This window comes from Capra hircus (genome assembly GCF_001704415.2).
Source record: "Capra hircus breed San Clemente chromosome X unlocalized genomic scaffold, ASM170441v1, whole genome shotgun sequence".
Lineage (NCBI taxonomy): Eukaryota > Metazoa > Chordata > Mammalia > Artiodactyla > Bovidae > Capra > Capra hircus.
In genome coordinates this window covers 59,478,364-59,492,475 of record NW_017189516.1, presented here as the reverse complement: position 1 = coordinate 59,492,475, position 14,112 = coordinate 59,478,364, and the positions used below count along the sequence as shown (strand labels likewise).

Below are 14,112 nucleotides of genomic sequence, written 5' to 3'. Positions count from 1 at the left end.
TCCCCAGGGATGATGTAACGAATTCTGACATAATTTCCAAGCAGAAAAGCAAAACTAGGTCAAAGCACGTTGGCCTAACATAATAAGCATTTTTGCTCCCAGAATCTTACCATGTAGGCTGTGTCTGCAGGCATTAATGTCTTCTGTTATCAATGTTCGGGCTGTCACAAACTATTCACGTCTTATCACTCTTTGTTAGTTAAACCAAAACAATGTAGTTTACATGTGAACTATTCAATTCTGACAGCTTAAATATTAGAAAGGGGAACTGTTCAAAATATTCAGAAAGTGTCTCTTCCAGGCTAAGAAGTATTAAGCAATAAATATTCATTACTGAATAGTCTACTATCATGTTTTTCTCTACTCAGAAAGCCATACTTACTTCTTTCTATCAATTATTACAACTTGGTTTCCTTCTTTAGCTCACAGCCATATGCCAAGGGATGCCTCATCACTATTTCTTTAGAAATCTGCTTGAAACACTGACCGATGAAAAAAACCAAGTCACTTACCGAATAGACAATTTTTCTATTCCACTTTCCCCATAGGTTGACTGAAACAATGCACACTTTCTCCTCCCTTCTAATTGTTCCCATTTCACTTTCCTAAGCTATTTCCACAAAGCTCAGCTGACTCATTTGTTAAAAAACACACACACACACACAAGGACTCATCTCACTCCTTAAACTTTCTTCTTTGGAAACATAAACCTCCCAGTTGTTCCTCTCTGACATTTTCATATGTATCAAAAATCAGAGCCAAGACTATATAGACAAAATAGCACAAAATTAAATATAAGACTACTTGGGGGACTCTGGCGGTCCAGTGGTTAAGACTCTGCACTGCCAGTGTAGGGGGCACAGGTTCGATCCCTGGTCTAGGAACAAAGACCCCATGTGCCCTGTGGCATGGTAAAAAAAAACCCCACAGAACAAGACTACTTGGATTTTTTGGATAGTATTTTCTCCTAAAAGTGATACAATCTTTGCTGATTCTTGACTCATTATAAACCATCAACCTATTAGCCAATTTGTTGGAACTTACTAGCACATTAAATTAGCACGTGATCCCTAAACATCCAAATTAGAAGGCATGTGGTACAGTCAATAGAGAATAAAATGGGGAAATCTAGGAGACACCCGTTCTAAATGTAAACTTTGCTCCCTCATAGAACGTAATGCATTCCTCTGTACTAACACTTTACCCCACAAATGCTGAACTTTTAATCAGCACTTTTTGTCTGAATTCCTAACATATCTCCTATAGGAGACTTGATCCTGTGTAGACTTCTAATGTTGGGTGACGTCTTTCATTTACATTTCGCCTTATCTGGCCATTCATCTAGCTACTGGGAACTCAGCAGGGCACTCCATTTGTCAAACAGCTCCTTTTCTCCTAATTGTTTAGGGAAGATCACTTCCAAATACATACAACTGAAGGCACACTTCACAACTGGATAGATAACAGATAACACAGTCTACCATATGGACCCTTTGAAAATGTATTAGTCCTGTTGTCTCCATAAACCACTCAATCTCTCAGAAATTTCTATTTCATCATTTTAACCATAACTCTCAGATAGTCTATAACACCAGAAACAGTGAAAATGCTGTGTCCAGCATATGACTTGAGCTTCACTGCAGAAAATGTGGCTGCCATATGCATGAGATAAAGTGGAAGAGTTCAGAGTCCTTCCAGAAATAGGCTCTCAGTTGCTGAGTCACCTCGGACATGCCACTCACCTGGCAAAATAAACCCACTGTACATGCAGCAAAGGCTAAAACATCAGGTTTGGCTCAATGAGTGCAAGCAGCAGATTCCATCTTTGTTTTTAGGTTTTGAGCTGTTGGAGGACATGTCCCTTTCTTAATCACTTCTGTAGCCCCATAAGACAAGCTACCTGCCACACTCTGAGTTGTGGCCTCATGCAGAACACAACCGGGAGGCCTAGGTGGTTAAGCAATGGCAAACTATTTTCATTTTTCTCTAGCGGCAGTCTATTCAGTTCATGCTGTTCCCCCAACCTTTCTAATGCCCTTTCTTTCTCATACTCAAGAGCATTTTCCATTTTCTTGGCTGTCAAAATTCATCCAGGATGCACCTGAAAAATATTTATTATTTTTAAAATTTTAATTTTTATTGAAGTATAGTTGTGTTATTATCAGCCGTACAGCCAAATGAATCATACACACACATATGTATCACTATTTTTTTTGAGGTAATGCTCAAAATCCTTCAAGCTAGGCTTCAGCAGTGCATGAACCAAGAACTTCCAGATGTACAAGCTGGATTTAGAAAAGGCAGAGGAACCAGAAATCAAATTGCTAACATCCGTTGGATCATAGAAAAAGCAAGGGAATTCCAGAAAAACATCTACATCTGCTACACTGACTAAAGCCTTTGACTATGTGGATCACAGCAAACTGTGGAAAATTCTTTAAGAGATGGGAATACCAGATCACCTTACTTGCCTCCTCTTGAGAAATCTGTATGCAGGTCAAGAAACAACAGTTAGAATAGGACGTGGAACAACACACTGGTTCAAAACTGGGAAAGGAGTCTGTCAAGGCTGTATACTGTCACCCTGCTTATTTAACTTATATGCAGAGTACATCATGTGAAATGCTGGGCTGGATAAAGCACAAGCTAAAAATCAAGATTGCCTGAAGAAATATCAATAACCTCAGATATGCAGATGATACCACTCTGATAGGAGAAAGCAAAGAGGAACTAAAGAGCTTCTTGATGTGAGTGAGAGAGGAGTGAAAAAGCCGGCTTAACACTCAACATTAGAAAAAATAAGATCATGGCATCTGGTCCCATCACTTCACAGCAAATAGATGGGGAAACAGTGGAAACAGTGACAAATTTTATTTTCTTGGGCTCCAAAATCACTGCAGATGGTGACTGCAGCTATGAAATTAAAAGACACTTGCTCCCAGGAAGAAAAGCTATAATGAACCTAGAAAGCATATTAAAAAGCAGAGACATCACTTTGCCAACAAAGGTCCATATAGTTCAAGCTATGGTTCTTCCAGTAGTCATGTATGGATATAAGAGTTGGACCATAGAAGGTTGAGTTTCAGAAAATTGATGCTTTCAAATTGTGGTGCTGGAGAAGATTCTTGAATGTCCCTTGGACTGCAAGGAGATCAAACCAGTCAATCCTAAAGGAAATCAATCCTGAATGTTCATTGAAGGGACTCAGCTGAAACTGGAGCTCCACTACTTTGCCCACCTGATGCGAAGAGCTGATTCACTGGAAAAGATTCTGATGCTGGGAAAGATTGAAGGCGGGAGGAGAAGGGGACGACAGAGGATGAGATGGTTGGAAGGCATCACCGACTCGATGAATATGAGTTTGAGCAAACTCCAGGAAATGGTGAAAGACAGGGAAGCCTCGTATGCTGCAGTCTATGGGGTCACAAGGAGTCAGACATGCCTCAGTGACTAAACAACTATTTTTTTTCAGATTCTTTTCCCTTATAGGATATTACAAAATATTGAGTATAGTTCCCTGTGCTATACAGTAGGGCCTTGCTGATTATCTATTTTATATATAGTAGTGTGTATACAGTCATTCCAAACTCCTAATTCATCCCCTCCTTTTCTCTTTTGTAACTAAGTTTGTTTCCTATGGCCTATTTTCCTGTGGGCCTATTTTGGCTTTGTATATAATTTCATTTTTTTTAATATTCCACAATGTAAGCAATATCATGATGCTTCTTTCTCTGTCTGGCTGACTGCATTTAATAGGACAATCCCTAGGTTCATCCATGTTGCTGCAAATGGCAAAAAATATTTATGGATTCTTATTGTGAGTCAGGCACTGTGCTTGGACTTGAGCTTTCAAGGTAATGAACAACTTACTGACCAGAGATGTATGAATACATCTATTGTTACCCAAACGTTATTGACTTGAGATGTTTCAACATTCACTCACAAAACAAATCACCAGCCACAGGCATTAGCTTCTGCAAAAAATCTCCTGGTCAATAATGTGTTAACAGGTATTTTAACTCATGTTCTTGACTAACTCAGTCCCAAGATAGGCAGACAAAGGAATAACTGGAAATAAATACACCATTTCCAATACTTGTGTGGATAAGAGGAAGTTGCAGCTATATCCTTTCCATTTACTCTGATCCAAGTAGACAGTGCTCAGCGTACAAAGCCTGTACTTACAAACAACAAACCCACAAATGACATCACTCCCCTCACTTGGCCCCCTAGGTGTCACTCACAAAGACCCCAGGGAGTCCAGAAATTCAGGCAGGATGCTGAGAAAGGAACTAGTGAAGAAGTGTGACCATGGGCACACACACCAGCAAGTCCTGTCTGCTCAAGGCATGACCCTGCCCACAAATATTGTCCCTGAAAGGGCATTTGTGATTTCTGCAGCTCCAGGCTCTAGTGCCTGCTATGTCCCCAATTAAAGATTTGTCCAGAAAAAAAAAAAAAAGATTCATCCTGGGGGTTAAAGGGCAAAGAGTCATGAGCTTTAGCACATTCACGTCGTTTTTCTCCCAACATCTGGTCAAGACCATTGTCTAGAGGAAACAAGAGTGTGGTTTGGAGGTGGGGGAGGGGAGGGAGGGAAGAAGAAGCAATGATGGAAGCTCGGTTGATTGGGTTTTAGGATATGTCTAGGAGAGATATCCCAGTGCGACCCAGAGGATACGAGAAACGTGGAAAAGGGTGAAAACTAGTGCAAACTTTACCTACCTTAGGTATTTTAAGACTAGCCTATTACCGAAAGTATACAACCCCTTCTCCATGTTCCATCCTGTACAACGTGGAGGCGTGCCCTCAAAATGCAGAACTTCATCTGTCATTAATCAGACTGGTTACTTTTTAAAATATTATTTGATTCCCAATTAGGCACCATTTCTCACTGGAAAGTGTTCTGGGTTTCAAACAACAAACTCTGAGAACATCACGCATTCCTAGATTTGGGGGACCACCACCTATGAGTTATTTTTCCCTATTGAGAAAAATGAATTAAATGACTGTTTACTAATTAGCATACATTTATTTAAACTAGAAATTCATACATTCCCACAAATGGATATGTGGGTAAAAATTAAATCTCACAATTACAAATCCTTTCTCAAGCTTTCTCAGTTCAGTAAATTTTTGGCTACCACCAATTTATTAAGTGAATTCTTAATCATATAATTATAGTTATTAACGAGCAGGCATTTTACCAATGCATAACTTACACTGTGCTATTGGTATAATAAAGTAGACATAAAATTAAAAGTTCTTTGAGCGCAGGGCCTGTATCAAAATCATGTCTGCAACCCAAAAGTGGCCTGGCATATAATAATCATTTATTGTTGTTGTCATCGGTGTTTAGTCACTAAGTTGTATCTGACTGTTTCTTGACCCCATGGACTATAGCCCACCAGGCCCCTGTGTCCATAGGATTTTCTGGGCAAGAATACTGGAGTGGTTTGCCATGCCCTCCTCCAGGGGATCTTTCTGACCCAGGGATGGAACCCAAGTCTCCTGCATTGGCAGGTGGATTCTTTACCGCTGAGTCTCCAGGGAATCAGGGTAGTTTTACTGAATGAACTATGAATATACTAATTCTGTAAGCACTCAGTAAATGTCTTTGAATAATATAAGAAATGAAGGAGAATCTGTATATTATTTCTCCTTTCTGTACTATTTCGTCATAAATAGTAGAGAAGGAAATGGCAACCCACTCCAGGAATCTTGTCTGGGAAATCCCATGGACAGAGAAGCCTGGTGGGCTACAGTCCATAGGGTTGCAAAAGAGTCGAAGACAACTTAGCAATTAAACAACATCATAAATATTTGACTACATATAAAAATCTACTGCTAATGATCAGCACCTCTTCCTTTTTGTTGTTGTTGTTGCTCTTTTTACCGAGAACTTCTCTTTTATAGCACAAAGCACACAAGTTATTAAGGTTTTGTGGTTTTTCTTTGTTTTACAGCCAAGTCCTCCCTTAGCATTATTTTTTTTTTCCGTGCCTCAAATTTTCTGACCTCTTTAACATCACATGACCTTCCTTAGGCATTAACTTTCCTGCTCATGTCAATGAAATATCTTTCCCTGGAGGGAAGAAAGTTCACATGGATCTGGAAGAGTCCCTAATATTTTGTCCTTCCATTTAAAGGAATTTCTATGCCACTTCATAAAACAAGGCAAACAATCTTCTACAACAAAACCTCGGGGATGGGTTTCATGTGAAATAAAAGGAGTTGATAATGAGCCAAAAAGCATTGTGTTGATAAACTGTCCTGTATCTTAATGGAGATTAGATTCCTATTTGACCTGGCTTTTGGAGCCCTTTCTTTAATCATGGTGTATTTGATATTCTCTTCCTTGAATGAACTCAGTTTCATCTGTGGCTTTGGTCACAAGATTAAAGAATCGCTAACTAACTGATCCAAAAAAGCTGAACAATTCTCTCTGACTGATCCCAGTTCCCAGCAGCAGTGTCCAGTGCCTGGCCTTCCACCATAGACACTTCAAGCCTGACCTCTGCAGGTGGATAACTGAAATGCACACTGCCCAATCAGCTTTGGGTATTTTTAAAATTCCACCAAGCTCTGAAAATTCATACTATGTACAACAGGAAAACTGATATAATACTTTGGACTTCCCTTTCATTTTATTAGTAGCTTTTTGAAAGTAGCAACCACTTGATAAAAAAGTATTTACGTCGGCAACATACGCTGGTTGCAGTTAGCCAGTCATTCTTTTTGTCTATTGGGAAAAATCTAAATGGTTTGGATGAACTGTGATCCCTAAATCACGCAGGTTTTAAAAAATGCTCTGATCGGTCCCACCTTTTTCTAATCAAACAAATTACTCTTTGTCCAGTGACCAAATCCCCCTCTTTCACCAATGCACAGCCCAGGTTGCCATGGCTACCTTGAATGTCTATTTACCACACAAGGGATCAAAGCCAGGAGACATCCACATACACACTTAGCCTTAAAACTTGCTGGAATGTCTGAGGATAACATGCAAGTATCAATTAAAGGATTTGCTCACAGCCTATGCAGTCCCTAGTCAAGCAAACTACAAGCACAGGTCCTAACGAATGGCAAGGAAAAGCCAACTCGAAAAAACTATTTCAACACGACCAATAAAGATCTTTAATCTGACAACAAGCCACAATTATAAAATTCCCTGCCAAGGAGAGATAGTAGGGAATAAATGAAAATTCTAAGGTGTGTTGAAGATACTGGACCTCCAAACCATGTGCAAAAACTTAAAAACCCTACAGTATCTGGTGATAGGACCATGTCTCAGATACAGACTTTAAATTCTGGTTAGTTTCAGTATCTGTCTAGGTGATGTCATAAAAACTGCCTGATCTCAATGTTGGGACAAATGAGAACAGAAATGCCTTTTACACTTTTACAGACTTGACTTTCAAATGAAGAAAACCATAAAACGTACTTGGGACAATATATGCTGGTTTAGAATAAGAAAAGGGAAGCTGTAACAGAGTTGCCTTTAATCCCTCCACTCACTGGCCATTCTGAGCCTGTGCAAGCTGTCTGTCTTTCCGGCTGGGTAGCATTCATCTCAGGCTTGTACCTACTTTGCCTTGTATCTCTCTACTTCACCTTTCTCTGCCTTCACCTCACCATTTTTTTCAACGAGGATCAAATTGCCATCTCATTCTCTCCTGGGGATATGGCAGAGAATAAATAGATCGTGTTTGTAAAGGACTCTCTAATCCTCAAAGGAAAGACTAATACAAAGACATTCTTTATTAAACCAGATGTCTTTGGGCATTTTAATTCGAATTTGAAGAATGCAAAACTGATCAAACTGAGTCACAACTTCCTTGTAATAGCACTATCCCAGCCATGCAAGAATTTAGCAGCTGCTTAAAGCGCTGGTTAATACCTCATTCTTTCCCTTCATGCTACAGGCAACTGCAATGATTTCAGGTCATCAGAAATAGAGTGAGCACCCTCTTTTCTTGGAGTATTTCCTAAAATCATCACGTATTAAAGACCCAAAATACATCTGGTAGGCAATGTTGTCTGAAGAACCTGATTTTTTCCCCCTAGCTCGAGAGACAATTATTTGGTCTTCTCATTTGCAGGGACAATGGGTGGTGTGCCATTTGAGGAGGGCATCTGCAGTTGTGGGAATGCCACAGGCAAACCTGTTGTTTTTGGCTGGGCTGCTTGAACAGGTGGCCGTGCCTTTCTTTTTGCCTGGGAACACAGCAAATTCCTGCTCAAGGAAGTTTCAGAAGTTTCCCATTTATGATCAGTGGGCAGAGAAAGGTTGGCACACACTTTAAAATGACTTCCTGATAGAGGCAAATCAGGTTCACCCTTTTCTTTTGGCCCAACTCAGCGTAACTTTAGGAATCCTCAAAGAACACTATCCCTCTGCACCAGTTCTTCTTCCTCCCACCTGGCAGAAGGCAAAACCCCTCTGAATCTCATGGCCAGTCAGGCAGCTTTCTAATTCTGCTGGCCATTTATGGCTAACCACTGTGGCTAGTCAAGGGCGGGGGTCTCTTGGCTGCCACGCCATTGTTCAGAGTATGTGCAGCCCTGGGGATGGATCACTCCTCGGGGAAGAGATTGGATTTCATTGCTGAGCTGGTGACACATGGGTCTCTTTGATAGTTAACCCTGCAAGCCCAGCTGGAGCTGCCGGGCTGAGATGACAAATTCATGGGTGGGTGCGAGTCACCCTCACCTGGACGAGTTTCCCCCAAAGAGAAACTCATATCAAGTTGGGCTTAATCCAAGCCAGTAACTCCACCATCTCATTCCCCTCCACATTCCTGTTGCAGAACAATGTGTCAGATTCCCGAGTCGCTGGAACTGCCTAGATTCTTCCAAAGAGTCCTGACTCCACACCCCCCACTTCTTTCCCTGTCATCCCACCCCTAGTCCACCCTCTTTTCAAGTACCAAACAGGCCAAAAAAATTACTGGGCATACAGTTATGGGGTGAAAAGCTGCTCATTCATTAAATGACTGAGTTACTCCATGTGTACCCTTAAAACTTCATGACTGGGCTGAAGTCCAATTTATGCGAATGCCACAAGGAGCAAGGCATGGGAAAACCTGTGCCAAGCTTCGGACAGCATGCCTCTGGCATCCACAGGGAGTGCCTCCATTCCAGAGGAATTGTGTGGGAACAGGGATTCTGAAAAGTGAGCTCAGATACCAAGAGGACAGGTGGCTCTGCAACGGATCAAATGACTTCTTTGTTCCAGACCAGGACCTTTGTCAAAAATGTTTTGTGTTCCTTTTTCCTTTGGCTAAATCCTTTCCATTTAGGCTTCTTGCTTCTTTCCCTCATCCTATGAGGACTGCTCAACAGAAAAAGAAGGGGGGTCAAACTGTGAGTTTGCAGAACTTGAAACTGATCAACAGCCCCAGTCTCCAGGAAGAGGAAGAGCAATTCACTGAAAACACACAAGTGTTTGCGAGTGTAAGCCTACTTTTCTGCACTCCCTGCCACTTGCCAAGCAAGCACACTTACTTAGTGAGGAGGCAAGAAGGCAGAGGGTCTTTTTGAAACCGGATCGTACAGAGGGGGCTCTGCTTCACTGCCCTAGACTACAGGAAAGGGAAAGTTCTAACCCCCTCGCTCCAGCCCCAAAACAGAAAGTTTGCTCCTTATGCAACTCACTTACCCCAAAGCGCACAGGGTGGGGAATGCCCAACCCACTTAGAAGAAAGTGCAGAGTTTTCCTGGTGGTCACATGGATGCTAACTTTTCCCACCCACATTTACTTAGAGCTGGCAAAGTCAATATCACTCCTCTCAGAGTTTTCTACCCTTGCCAGCCTACTACATGTTTTTCCAGTTTCTCTGCCCCTTATACGAGCACGGATCTTGATACTGAAATATTGACATAAGATTCTTCTATAACTTTGGTTGTTATAAATCACACCCTTTTCTTGGCTTTGTACACTCACTTTTTGCTTTTCTTACAGGCAGAGCTATAAACCTCGACTTAGGCTGATAAGAAATTTTATCATCATGCCCCGCGGCCACGGAAGAAGCTGCTGGTTTAGAATTCTTTTCAAAGACTCCTGGAAGTAATCCCCGAGCCCTTTCTCAGCTCGCTACTCTCAGGGCTGTCCTCTCCTGTCCAGAAGCAATAACAGTTTCAAAACTGCTAGAACAGAAAACGCAATTTTCCTGGAAGGGCTGTCTGCTCATTTCGGGCTGGTGCCACCTTCGCAGCCATAAACACAGTAAGTGCTCAGGATGGGAAGCCCAAACGAGATAAGAGGCCCCCTTCAATTCTTTTTCAGGATATTCCGTTGTCTTTATTCTCACCCAAAGCACAGGAAAGAGCCTCAGAGCTTCAGATAGATCTCGAACAATACCTTCCAGCCACCGCAAACTAGAAGTGATTTACATGTTCTACGAACCGCGTTCAAGCCTTTTACAATGACTGCCTGACATCGCCAATCCCCATTAGAGGCAGAAGTGGGGGGAACCTCAGGAGATCTGCTTCATGGGTTACTTTAGGAAAAGGCAGCCCCGTTCTTCCGCCAAATGGAACCATTCGGCCAGGCATCTGCTCATCCGGCCAGCCCTCCAGAGTCACATCCCAGGGGTCCCACGCTGCGCCCTCCCTCTCCTCCCGCCCCTGCAGCCCCCGGAGCTCACCTGCCTCATGTTTAGAGTTCCATCACCCATCCAGCAGGGAGCGAGCCGCCTGGAAGCCCACGCCGCGGTCTTCCGAGGGGAAACACCAAAGCCAGCAGAAGCCCGCAAGACAAAAGCAACTCAGCGAGTTCGCCAGGCAGCTGAGAACACGTTTTCTTCCCCTTTTTCCTTTGATCTGTTGCTACACGCACTCTGCCCAAGACAACGTCAAGTTTCTCAAGCTTCGCTTCCCAGCCTATGAAAAGTCGGGCGCAGGGAAGCGGGGACCGCCTGGCTCTTATTTCAAATTGGGTCTCAGAGACGTCGTAGGTGGCTGGCGGGGGCCCCGGAGGAGCCTCGCCAATCAGGAGAAGGGGGTGGGCCCTGGGAGCCGGAGGGGCTGCCTCCGCGAGGATTAGAGAGCTTTCAGGATTTCAATGACTGGAAGCAGCTGGAAACAGCCTCCCCAGCTCCCGGAGTAAAAGATGCGTTCTATTCTTATCTCGCAGCTCCGGCTCGCCTCAAAGCTTAACTAGCTTAAGGCCTGGCCTTTTAAGAGCTCCCTAAAAGCACGCAAGCATTTGAGAGGGACAAAACGACTGCAAGCAGAAAAGTGCCACACGCAGGACCCAGGCGGGTTTCGGAAAGGGTATCTCGCACGGAACACTGGGGAGGGAACCTAATTGTTACTCAGAACACCTGAACCGAAACCAGCACTCGGGGTGGGGGGGTGGATGTCATCCACCTCGCTTCCATATAGATGAACTTTGCATCTAAGAGACAGATCTTAATGGGAACCGGCACGCAAGTCTGCTGAAACATGGGAAATGAACAAGAATCTTTACCCAATAAGGGCCCAAGGCACAATTTTAAATAAAACTGTTATTAGAAAAATAGGCACTGAGGTTTGGTTAAGAAGAAAAAATAATTAAAGACTTGTGTCTACCTTTCACTCAAGTTCACCCTGGTGAACTTATTCAAAGAGACAAGCTGGACAGGATCTCAGTAAGAGAGCTGGCTTCTTACACACTTAAACCCTGAAGTTTTAAGTTTGTAATTTAAACTTAAATTCTTTGAAAAAGAATTTCCAAAGTTTGCTTTCTGTATTTTCTATAAACAGGAACGCTTTTCAATTCTTAAGCAATATGGTCTCAAGGTCACTCTGTTTTTTGGATGGAAAAAAAAAATTACCAGCACAAGCTGAGCAATGCTTTTTCCCAAAGAAGTAGCAAAAATTTTGTGAGAATAATTCAATAAAGAAAAAAATTTTTGGTATCAGAGGGGAGGAAAAAAAAAAAGCTTAGCAAATCAATGAATGAGCAGCTTCCAGCGTATCATCTGTATGGATTCAGTAGATGTCAGCTCTGCCCAGTTCCAAGAAAACTTGGCGGCCCCATATCTGGACATGGAGGTCCATAACCCCATTCCAGCCCCCCACCTTAGCAAGGTAAGGAACCACCCAGTGACACAACCAGACTTCAGTCCTCTTCATGTATTTACTACAGGGCCTAGACCAGGGTTTCTGAGCCTCAACCCTATTGACATTTAGGGTCAGATCATTCTCCGCTGGGGGGGCGCTGTGCTGTGCACTGGGGGATGTCCGGCAGTGTCTCTAGCCTCAGGCCACCAGATACAAGGAACCCTTCCACAGTCATGACAATCAGTAATGTCTCCAGACAACACCAAGGGAGAAATCATGCCCAATGGAGAATCACTGATGGACTGCCTTTGAAATACTCATTTTCAAAAACAAAACAAAAATACTGGTTCTCCAACTTAACTGTCCAAGGAAACTTCTGGGGACACTGTGAAAAATGCCAGTCCTGGGCCTGTGACTCCAAGGGAATTTGATCAATAGGTTTGAGGAGAAGCCTGGGAATCTGCATTTTATTCAAGTGCAGAGGGCTCTGATTCACTTCAAAGAAATACTGTATCTGTTCCTGCCCTAGGTATACCCTGAGCCCCAGGACACAGGAAATTACCCAGGGCTGCTGCCTTGAAATATCACCAGAGTGAAGTCCCAAGGCATATCTTTTTATCACCTTCAACAGAAGCTTCTCACGATTGCATTTGCCTTCTGCTGTCATCACCTCTGAGGAAAATATGAGTTTGGATTTCCGCTCACAGGCTCTGTGCCCTGTCAAAGTTTCATCCATCTTTCCTCTCCTTTGGCCCATTCCTACTGCATCCTACAAGGTCAGAACGTCACCACTATTTTGTGGCTTCCCCAAATGTCCCAAGACAAAGTAATCCCTTCTCTTCACTCTGTAGTTTATAGACATTCAGTGGTGTGTTAGTAAATGTTTGACAACCAGCTCTTAAAAAAAAAAAAAGGCAAGATTTGTCGTCATTGTTGTTGTTTACTCGCTCAGTGTGTCCGGCTCTTTGCAACATGGACTGTAGCCGACCAGGCTCCTCTGTCCATGGGATACTCCAGGCAAGAATAGTAGAGTGGGTTGCCATTTCCTTCTCTAGGGATCTTCCCGACCCAGGGATTGAACCCACATCCCCTTCCTTGCAGGCATATTCTTTACCGTCTGAGCCATCGAACAGAGTAAGCCAGGACAGGCTTATACCCAGATTTTTTTTTCTTTAAAATCCTGAAGTCATGGTACACATATGTCATGATCTAAAAATTAGCTTTGAAATGAGATAGCCTATATTTTCTCAAGTTAGAGTTGATAATTATGTTGCATTTTTACTCTATGGGACAGCACCATTTTTCACCTTGTCTGAATCCTTTGCCAATTTTCGTAGTGTAAATATTCCCTCCTTTTCCACAGTAAGGACCCTAAACACAGAGGTACACTGAGCCAGGAGACGGTAAGCACCAGCTTGAGCAAACCATGCTACATCTCTGCTGTTTTACTTCCATGTGGCACTGTAATCATATCTTCTTCAGTCTGTCTCTTCTAGAAACTAGAGAACTCTCAAGAACAAGAATGATGTCCGATTCATCTTTGTAACCCCAGATACTTTCACTGTACCGATGCACCAGCAGCACAGGAGGAAGTCAACAAACAAAACGTGTGTGGAAAGGGAATGAAACGCTTTCCTGAGCTATGGACATCAACGGGACTGCAGCCACTGCCACATTACTAAAGGGAAAAGAATCGCTTGACAAATTACACTATTACAGTTACCTTTTTTTTTAACCATAATTCAAAATCTGTCCTGCACTTATGAAAACAATAAGCATAATATCATCTTTTTTATTTATTTTTTGGTCATACCATGTGGCTTGTGGTACCTTCTTCCCTCTCCAGGGATTGAACTTGCGGCCATGGCAGTGAAAGCACTGAGTCCTAACCACTGGACCAGCAGGGAGTCCCCATAATACCATCTTTATTCTAATACTCCCATGTGCAACCAAAGTCAGAGTGCAAGACAAGAGATTAGCGTCCTAAAACAGAATCTTAGCTTCATGGACATATTTGTGAGACAGTCTATTTTCTACATTTTTATATGAAGCCATCACACACTT

At 42.7% G+C, this 14,112-nt stretch overlaps 1 protein-coding gene across 3 annotated transcripts in view; it reads right to left on the bottom strand.

Annotated features, from left to right (window-relative positions):
- The window catches only part of MID1 (midline 1), a 415,869-nt gene that overhangs the window by 189,816 nt on the left and 211,941 nt on the right, over positions 1-14,112 (bottom strand). Inside the window, exon 1 of one of the 3 annotated variants that reach the window (XM_018043818.1) lies at positions 10,650-10,931. The exons of 1 other annotated variant lie outside the window; for it this stretch is intronic. The gene's annotated coding sequence lies outside the window, so the exon portion shown is untranslated. Of the gene's footprint in view, positions 1-10,649; positions 10,932-14,112 lie in introns of those variants that run through there. One more of the 3 variants, XM_018043817.1, reaches the window with a different exon arrangement.